At 34.3% G+C, this 10,503-nt stretch overlaps 1 long non-coding RNA gene across 1 annotated transcript; it reads right to left on the minus strand.

Moving 5' to 3' along the window:
• Nucleotides 1-3,309: 3,309 nt before the first annotated feature.
• Nucleotides 3,310-9,921, minus strand: LOC142181718 (uncharacterized). The gene is made up of 2 exons (XR_012710633.1): nt 9,351-9,921; nt 3,310-7,535 (listed from the first exon to the last, which is right to left on the minus strand). It is a non-coding gene; the product is annotated as an uncharacterized LOC142181718 (long non-coding RNA).
• Between the last annotated feature and the right edge of the window lie 582 nt (nt 9,922-10,503).

Consider the following 10,503-nt stretch of genomic DNA (forward strand, 5'->3'; position numbering starts at 1 on the left):
TGGTTCCACATATGTTGTGCCTAGAACTTGAATGGAATGACATCCCCTTTAAAATCTACTTTGTACTGGACCATGTTGGAAACCCGAGATATAACATGTTTTATTCCCGCTTGTCTCATTACCCTTATGGGAGCATAGGGATAGATATCCCTTAACTCGATTAGTACTAGATGAGTAGTCTCTCTTGACCGGATGATGAACTTACTACTAGGAAACCATTCAAATATCCAATGTACCTGCTCGTCTGTTAGATTGCTTAAGAAACGCACCCAACTCACAACATTTCCAGGTTGTGCAAACCTGTCTAAGATAAATGTCATCTTGTTTAGGTGATGGTAAGCTATTTAGTCATTCAACAGTCGACGCAGAAGCTCTTCGCAATATTCTTCCCTCTCAAAATGTTCTAACAACCAGACTTGTAGTAACAAATTACAACATTCGAAGTGCCCGAATTCCTATTTGCACCGATCTAGAGCACGGTACATTTCAGATAAGATCATGGGGATGATAGTATAAGTCTCTCCCTCAATTCCTTCCATCAAAGTTCTGGCGACCATGGCTAGACAAGTATGGATCCTTCCCCCTTTAATTGGAAATATCAACAACCCCAAGAAGCAGACGATAAACACAAACTCGACGGTGCATCCAACCCAAGGAAGTAATGGCGAGTTCCTCATGATGAAGACGATATGACTTACTGTGCTTGTAACGTTCATAAAAGAATTCAAATGGGATGTATGACTTCTTCAAACAAAGCAACTCATCATTTTTCTTGAAACCTAGCATTTTTTAGAAAATAGCGAGGGGTGCGATTCTCTAGCCCTAATAACCCTGGACTATCCCATGGAAGCTTAGCGAAGCCTCCTATTTCCTCTTAGAGAGGAGTCATTTCTATGTCACCAAAGCGGAAAACGACCCTTTTCTCATCCCAAAACATAGTAGCGGCCTCGATCAATGCCCTATTTGGTTAGCTATCTAGCAAAGACGTCAAAATACCAAGGACCCTTCTCACATGATTCTTATCTCTAGGCGTGAGATTTTTCCACCAATCAAGTAGTAGAGGTGGGATGTTTTGGACCATGCCGAATTTGGAGACTTCGTGCTTCATTTTCTGCAAAAAAATAAGGTTAGCCTTTTTCCCCTCCAGAATCAACTATTCATGCACTAATGATCAATATATTGGCATATTTTCTCCAAGTAATGCACACAACATGATGGTGTCCATTGGGATTGTGGAAATCCCGTTGGACTTTGGACAAGGCTTATCTTAGCGGGCTATTACATTAAAAACGTCATAACCCATACTAGGTTTAAAATGATGCATGTACATTTGATGTTGGAGTAAGGTTTCTAGAATGGTCTAGACTGGCACTCTCAAGCGGACAACTTGAGAAGGAAAGGTACGGGACCATCGACTGCACCACTGATCGACTAGTCTACCGTAAATAAGCCTTTCCGATTTTAAAAGGGTAATTTTGGAAGAGCGCAGACACTCATCAAACGCCGCTATGATGTGAAGCATGCTTTATGCAGAAATGATAACACATTGCCAAGTATTTGCATGATAAATATGTGAAAGAAGTAAATACAGTATTAAGGTAAAACATAAAAAAAGACAAAGGAAAGAGTTAGTTTGTGGAATATATACAAAAATGTAATAAAGCAAATAAGGGAGTAGGGACAGGAGAGGCATGATATAGAAGTCTTTAAACAAAATGAACAACAGCTATAACAAATTTAAACAAATAAAGGTGGAGAAGGGAAGGGATGTGCATTTTATAACAAAGAAAATAATCTACATAAGCTATGTTCATTATGGGAAGAGCCTAAATATATCCCCAGCAGAGTCGCCATGCTGTCGCGCCTATTTTCTAGTGAAAGCGGGTTTCGATGTTGTGACAACTCTTTTAGATGAGAGATAGAGTGTTAAGAGAAGAGTCACCACTTAACGATTTTTAAGGTGTGTTAGGGCACCTATTTACAGATAACTCTGTTTGACTAGTCAACGCCACCAAAGATCGGGTAAGGGCTAAAATTACCTCAAAGAGAAGGTGTAAGGCACTCTTCGAGGTCCACAACTGTGGGTCCCGGCCGAACTAAGACTATGTGAAATATAATTAGGCAACATAAACAAAGAGAGTACGGGTCAAAGAAATTTATTATAACACAATAAAGATTACAAGGATATAACTATAACGGTCTATACTAGACGAATAAATGAATAAAGAAGGGGGGGGGAGGTCCTAAGTTTTTTAGCCTAAAGGATCACCCCATGCAGCATAAATAATACTTCGCAACTCTTTTGAGGTAAGGAGTTAGTCATATTATCCAGCGGGCACAGACTATCATCTCCTGCTACCCGATTACTATTTCAAAGTTGTTTACCTAAATGCGCTCTAGTTCAATTCTAAGTCGTACCCTATGCGTGCACTACCCGTCCCATACCTATAGTCCAGAAGGCATTGGACCTCTATTTAGGGTGGTTCAAGACTTAACTTCTCAAAATGATAAAATTATGAGACATACAAAATAAGTTGGACTTCAAGTGAAGGCAGTTAAGGGCTCAGATTAGCCTCCACACTTAGACAATAAATGCACGCAAAATAGGTTTTCATATTAGATAGTGGGCAGTTTCAGAATTAAAATCCTTAAGCCTTATAGATATGGTTTCTATAGATCTTGGATTCAAACATGCAGGCTGTTTCAGATGTAAGATACTATAGATATGATTTCCAAACAATTATATGGTTTAGGAGTATTTGGTGTTGCATGCTGATTAATGTGATTACAAGTTATAAATTAAACATATAGACATGATTTCTAAGTGATTTACGTAGTAAGGGACAGTGGAAACTATTGGAGATGCCCATAATTACTCATGCTTTCTAACAATGGCATAACTAAGCAATAAACAATGTTTGAAAAGTTCAGTGTTAACACTTTAGAGCGAGTAGTGATACCCTATAGGCAGGATTTCTAAAGGTTGGTGATTAGAACTGATTTTTTGTATTTAGCTCCTATAGGTATGTTTTCTAGGTGAACAATATGATACAATAGCAAATAAAATAATTAAAATCCTATAGGCATGATTTCTAGTGGATATGCTATAGTTATGCGAATTGAAAGAATGGTCATTGACATTTTTTTTGGTTTCCTATAGGCATGTTGTCTAGCAGTAAGCATAGGACTAAATAAAGCACTTTGATAACATATAAGGTGTGTGAGTGTGTGATTCTCCAAATGGTATTATTTCTACCAGTGCACATGGAAACTGAATAGCATATAGCAGGTTGGATAACAAGTAAATCATTGAATCCCATAGACATGTTTTCTACCCTTTATGCAAATATTGGAGTATACCCGTTTCCCCAATTTCAATAACACCCTAATTGTTATTATAAAGTTATTATAGACCCAAAAATAAATGTAATTACAAAATATTATACAAGCAATGACAATAGGCCCATAGCAGGCCCAAAATAGATACCCAGTATTGCCTGGGCCTTCAACAAAATTCTTTCTTCACCAGTTAGCATACCCAGAATCCAATAGGGAATTATGTCCATCAGCATACCAGGTTCAACACTTAGCAAGGAGCAAACACATTGGTAGAAAGCACATTGAGAGTTAGAGGAGAATCAAGTTCCCTGAGTTTACAAGATTAATATACAAAGGTGCATGATACCAAACAAGTCTGAGTAGGGCATTAACTTAGAAGGTTTAAAGCTTAAAGGTCCAAATCATGTTGAATATTCATCACAACACCAGAAAAATAGACTTGTCAATCTATCACTAGGACAAACAGTTTTAACCATTGTAAGGAAACACAGACTGAGGTAGCCACCCTAAAGGTCTCAAACAATTACTAGAGATGTAGAATTAAGCAAACAAAGACATGTTGAATGATAAAATAGCAGGGAAGCAAGTCACAATTAATAATAAAATTCTTAACACAGGTTATAGCACTCTATGTATGTGGAATTCATTATAGTGATTCAGAACAAATTAGTAAAGCATACTCATGCCCAATAGCAAATGTGAACATTCAGGCACCAACACATTAGCTAAACTAATTTTAACGAGTTTAAATTATTCAAATTAGGTATAAACATGTCTCAGAACTAGCAGCATTAGGTAAGATTACATGCTAAAAAAGTTCAAAACAAGTGCAAAGCTAACAAGGTTGCCCACAGAATAGCCCAGAAACACATTAGGTCATGAATTTTAGAGGTAAGATTATGCAAGTCATGAACATGTAAGAACAAAATTGTAAAACCCAAGTGACCTTCCAGTTTAACAAACAACAAGGAAGAACAAATTCCACAATGTTCTGAATATCAACAAAGAGCAAAACCCCAGAATCTTAATGAGTCAACATTTCCAAGGGCTTCATAGGAACATCTGACAGTGCTCGCATCAAGAAAAGGTTAAAAATCGAATCCTGATGGCCTTGGCTTTTAGCCGGCCAAGAATCAAGGTATAGAACAAGAGAATGAGAGAATAATAAAGTAATAGCTCCAATCTTTTGTGAAATATGGCGATTAAAAGGTCTATCTTAAAGGGGAATAGGGAGTGGTTTGTATAGTAGTAGAAATCCAGCAAACAAACAATGAAATATTGCAAAATCAATATAAATAAGGAAATAATATCATGCAGAATTAGTAAAAAGTCAGACTAGAGAAAGATTAGGTAAATCCTAGTTGATAGAAATCGGTAGTTAGCTAGAGATCTTGGCTAATAGGACCCATATAGCCTTGCCATGATGCATACGGATGAGATATCATCCAGATTTGAAGGGTGAAGCTAATCTCCCTTGATTCAGAGGTTTACACTTGCATAAATAGGGCAAGTACTTATGTAATACCATGGAGAAATACCCAGTAGCGGAGGAACACTAATATGGTAAGTAAATAAAGGGAGAATCCCATTGTTGAGGGGATTAGGGCAGAGGGTGGCGATTAGGGTTTCTGAGAAGAGGAGAAGAGAGGATTTAGGGATGGCCTTATAAAGGAAATGATGGGGTTTGGGCGGGTTTGGTTAATTAAAGAGGGAGAGTGAATGAGGGTCGTTGATCTTGGGAGATCAAAAACAACAACAACAACGGCCCAGTATAATACCACAAGTGGGGTCTGGGGAGGATAATATGTACGCAGACCTTACCCCTACCCCGAGGGGCAGAGAGGCTATTTCCAGGAGACCCTCGGCTCAAGAAAGCAAAATCTTGAGAGATCAACGGCTAGAATTTAAAATGAATAGGGCGGGTCATAAAACATGTACTGATCGGGTTTTATTAAAGGGTCGTTATGCTTTGGGCTAGGGGCTATTGGGCTAAGTTATTGGGCCATTTTTTGTCCGAAAATTGGTTTTAAAATTGGGTTGCTATTTAAATATGCCAAATTTATCAAAAAATAATTTATAAAAATGATTAATAAATAAGTAAAAATATTATTTATGCATTAAAATAATAATTTAGCATTATAAGAATATTAAATGCTATTTGACCCAAATAACAAAAATAAAAAAGCAATTATGTATGAGTATAGGCTATTACTGCAAAATTATGCAAATAGCTTTAAAAATGCTAATGTAATTATATAAAATGAAGTCAAAAATATTTGAAACATGTATTATAGGTGAAAGTAATAATTTTAGGTAACTAAGTCATCACAAAATAATTTGAAGGAGTAACTAATAACTATTCAAGTAATTTAAGTACAGGAAAATCAATTTAAAAGCTCTAAAAATTATGAAAATTATAAAAAAAATGCTCGTATAGATTTGTAAGCAAAATAATGATTCAAAACTGATGTTTTGAAAGTATATGTACTACTTGAGAAAATATGAGGACAAAATTGGGTATAAACAGCAATAAATGAAGTCCTAGTCCGAGTAGAACAAGGTACGCAATCTCCTATCTATTATGTTAGTCGAACCCTAGGTGAGGCCGAAACTAGATATCCTTATCACACCTCCTTTTTCCGGCACCCGCAGGGGCGCAGAGGGAGTTTTTCCAATTAAAGGACAATCGAAACGGGATTTGTTTATTTATTTCAGAGTCGCCACTTGGGAGATTTAAGGTGTCCCAAGTCACCAATTTAATCCCGAATCGAGGAAAATAATGACTCTATTTAACAGTCTGCGCACCAGAAATCCGGATAAGGAATTCTGTTAACCCGGGAGAAGGTGTTAGACATTCCCGAGTTCCGTGGTTCTAGCACGGTCGCTCAACTGTCATATTCGACTTGATTATCTGATTTTATACAATTATGAACTTATGTGCAAATTTTAACCCTTAGCCGCTTTTATTATTATTTATTTATTGTTATTATTTTACGGAGAATTGCAACATTGTGAAAATGTATTTCAAACCACGTCGCAATCAATGCACCCATGGTTATCGATACATTTCGACTCCGTTGAGATTTGGATTTGGGTTACATAAATGCACACACATAAATGCACACCCATGGTTATACATTTTACTAGGCGAGGCTCATCTCATTTATTTTAAGTGGACAAATCCTAAAGCGACTACATTTTTCTATTAAAATTAGTCTCTAAAATAAAGAAAGAAAATCCTAATTAGTTACGAGCTTAAAAATAATAACACATAACATACTAATTGCTAGATTAAGACAAATATTAATAGAAAGGAATTTTACTAAAAATAAATAAAAAAATTCGAAATTGTAAAATTTTTACGAAGTTCGACAATTAAAAAAAATCAAAAGATCCTGGTTATAGCTAACTTAAAGCTTACATTGTTATAAAAAAAACTATTGAAATTAGTTATTCAAAACCATTTAAAACTATATTTAACCATAATTACTAAAGTTTATTAAACTTAAACGTTGATTCATCTTGCTCAAACTCGCACCTAATGGATTAATGCTCTTAGCCTTGCAACGTTGAATCACCCATTAAAACATCATTTCAGTTTTTTTTTCTTAAAAAATGAAAATATTTTGTAAAAAAATATTTTATTTTATTTTTTACAAATTTCTTTTTCAAGTTTTTTTTTCAAAAAAAAAACTGAATAAATAACGAAAAAAATAAAATAATAATAAAAAAAAACGAAAATATTTGTAAGCCTGCAGATTCTACAAAATTATTGGCCTATTATGTTTGCCTAATATTTGCGGGCCTTTGTTATTAACAAAATTTAAAGATAGAAAGAAAACTCAAATTGCTTCTATTTCAAAATTTGCAAATTCAAATCTAGAGTTTACTAACCTTCCCTCAAATTAAGTCGGTTTCTCGTATTGAATATTTACTAACGATTTGAATGCGATTGTAAGCTAAAAAATTAACAAAGCCGAAACTAATACTTATGGTGTTCATACTGACACCCATCCACTAGTCCCGCAGTTTAATATTTCGCATAATAAATACTTCTACCATTTACATAACATGAGACACATAATGAATATTTAACTAAAAATGCGAATATTCTATAATTAAAAAAAAAACTTAAATCTTCCGGCCATTTCATTTCATCTTCAATACATATGTTGAAATGATTCAGAGTAGTGTACCTGGTATTTGAATACAAAGAAAGGAAGAATAGGATCAGCAGCAGTAGTAACAGCACGGAAACAACAAACAATCAACAGTCAGAAAACCCAGTAGTAGACTTGAAAACCGAACAGAAATTCCAGCAACCACCCAATAAAGCAATAACAAAGGATCAACAGTTAATTCAAGAAACCAATTGAAAATCCCGGAAGCAAACAGTAGGCAGAAATCACACTCAGGAATATACGGAAAATAGTATTCAGATATTTTAGAAATCCTCTTCTTCAAGATTAAAAGTATGTTCTTATCTCCTCTTTAGTTCTGAAATTTTTTATCTCCCAAAAAATTCTCCCCTTTTAAGTGTCAAAATGAGTCTCTTATATACCCAAAGCAAGACCCAAATCTTCCACTATGTGCACTCTTTAACTTTTATAATTACTCACACTTTTACTTTAGTAAAAGTAGTCAATGTGGGCCCCTCGTGCTCCCTCTTTTTGAAAAGCAGTCAAAGTGGGCCCCCATGTTCCCTCTTTTTGAAAAGAAGACATCATTACCCACCTTTTCCTTTTTGCTTTTATCATTATGTCTGGTCCCCACCATAATTAATTAATCTGTAATTGGTTAATTCCCGTTTTACCCCTAAAACTACTGTTAGGCCCCGATTCAAAAATCTGTTCAACTTCAAAATTATCTAATAACCTAAAATTAAATTACCAGCTATAACCAATCCTTAATCCGGTTCAATCAACAAATTCAAACTTAAACTATGAACAACAAATCAACAATCGGAATTATTTTGACTGAACGATATTTTTAACAACACATATATTTCACATTAAATCACCGAATTAAGAACGAACTTCAACCAAAAGATGAGCACGAATTTAATCTAAGCTACTCAACAAAGACGGATGATTCAAGCGATTAAACTAACATATTTCTATATTCCAACTTAATTCTTTTAAACGAATAAAAATAAACCGAAGAAGAAATAATTGATTGAATTTCAACTTGAATCTAACCACATTAAAATTAAACTAACAATTTCTTTTACAAACTAAACTAAAAATTAAACTAACAATTTCTTTTACATTAAACTTAAACTAACAATTTCAATTTGAATCTAACAATATTAAAATTAAACTAACAATTCCCTTTTTTTACAAAAATAAATGAAATTAACATGAAACAAACCAAAATAAGTAATTAAATTTCAATTGATTATAACAACATTAAAAATTAAACCAACAATTTCTTTTACAAAAACAAATAAAACACATGAAATAAACTGAAAAATAATTAATTAAATTTCAATTCGAATCTAACAACATTAAAATCAAACTAACAATTTCTTTTATAAATTAGACTAAAATTAAGCTAACAATTTCTTTTAAATACTAACTAACAATTTCTTTTACATTAAACTTAAACTAACAACCAATTTGAATCTAACAATATTAAAATTAAACTAACAATTTCTTTTACAAATTAAACTAAAATTAAGCTAACAAATTCTTTTACATACTAACAATTTCAACTTGAATTTAACAACATTAGAATTAAACTAACAATTTTCTTTTTTGAATCTAACAACATTAAAATTAAACTAACAATTTCTTTTACAAAAAATAAATAAAAGCACATGAAATAAACTGAAAAACTAATTAATCAAAGTTCTATTTAAATCTGAAAATTAAATCAACAAAACATATGAACAAACTAGAAAATTAATTCAACGATAGTCACGAACAAAACAAGAATCGAACATTTATCGATTTTAGATCCGAGAATATCAAAACAAAAATAAGGGCAACATGAAACTCAAATCTACTAACCGGATCGAAGCGACGACGAACTCGAACGGAAAGTAGTTTGGTTGTTTGGAAGAGGACGAAGAAGGAAGCATGGCAGCAGCGCGAGAAATGGAGAAACGCAGCAACAACGTCGGAGAAGAAGAAGCAACAAACAGGTGACGATCTGAAGAAGAAGACAGTAGCAACGACGAGCGGAGAAGAAGAAACAACGGGCAGCAATACGACGAGATCTTGTGCTCGTTTGAAGAGCTTGGAGACGCAGCCATGACGGACAGCAGTGATGGGATCTTTTGATCATTTTGAAGAGCTGTAGGCGCAGCCATGGCGGGCAGCATGTGACGAGGAAGAAGAAGCAAAGCAATGGACGCAGTGGCAAGATCTTGAAGACGCAACCATGGCGGACAAGAGAGGGAGATCGACGAGTTGTGTGTGTATGCGTCGCGTATGTGTGCGTATATGTGTTGTGTGTGACGTGAGGGAGAAGGGGTGTGAGGGGTAGGGGCTTCCATGGGAGGATATTTGGAGAAGAAGGAGAGAAAGAGAGGAAGAAGAAGAGAGAGGGGGGGGTTGCGGGTAGTCTTAGGTTTTTCTTTTTTTTGGTTTATTTTTTTTTTGTTTTGTTTTGCTTTTTTATGAAAAATGAAAGAAAAAAATGAAAATGGGGTTTGGGTCTTTTTGGGTTATGGAATGGGTCGACCCAGTTCGAAATGGACTGGGTCGTTTGGGAAGATTGGGTCTCTTTGGGCCTATGACTTACAATTGAGGAAAAGGCCCAATCCGATCTCTTCTATTTTTATCCTTTTCTATTTATTCAATTTTCCTAAATAATAAGAAAGCTAGAATGCTAAGATTAAATTATAAAATCCAAAATTATCTGGAAATACTAATTAACTCTTAATAACAGTTAACACACAAATTAAATAGCGACTAACGAGAAAATCACCCAATTTGGACACTAAGTGCTAAAAATGCAGAGTACATTATTTTTATGATTTTTTCGTTTTGTAAACAAACTTAATTAAATATTAAACGCAAATGCGACATATTTTTTATATTTTTTATTAACCTAACAAATAAACATGTAAAGACAAAAATGCAAATAATTACACAGAAATGCCACGAAGAACACAAAAATTTCACACAAGGAAAATTATTTTATTTTGAATTTTTGGGA

Source organism: Nicotiana tabacum, chromosome 1, assembly GCF_000715075.1.
Source record: "Nicotiana tabacum cultivar K326 chromosome 1, ASM71507v2, whole genome shotgun sequence".
NCBI lineage: Eukaryota > Viridiplantae > Streptophyta > Magnoliopsida > Solanales > Solanaceae > Nicotiana > Nicotiana tabacum.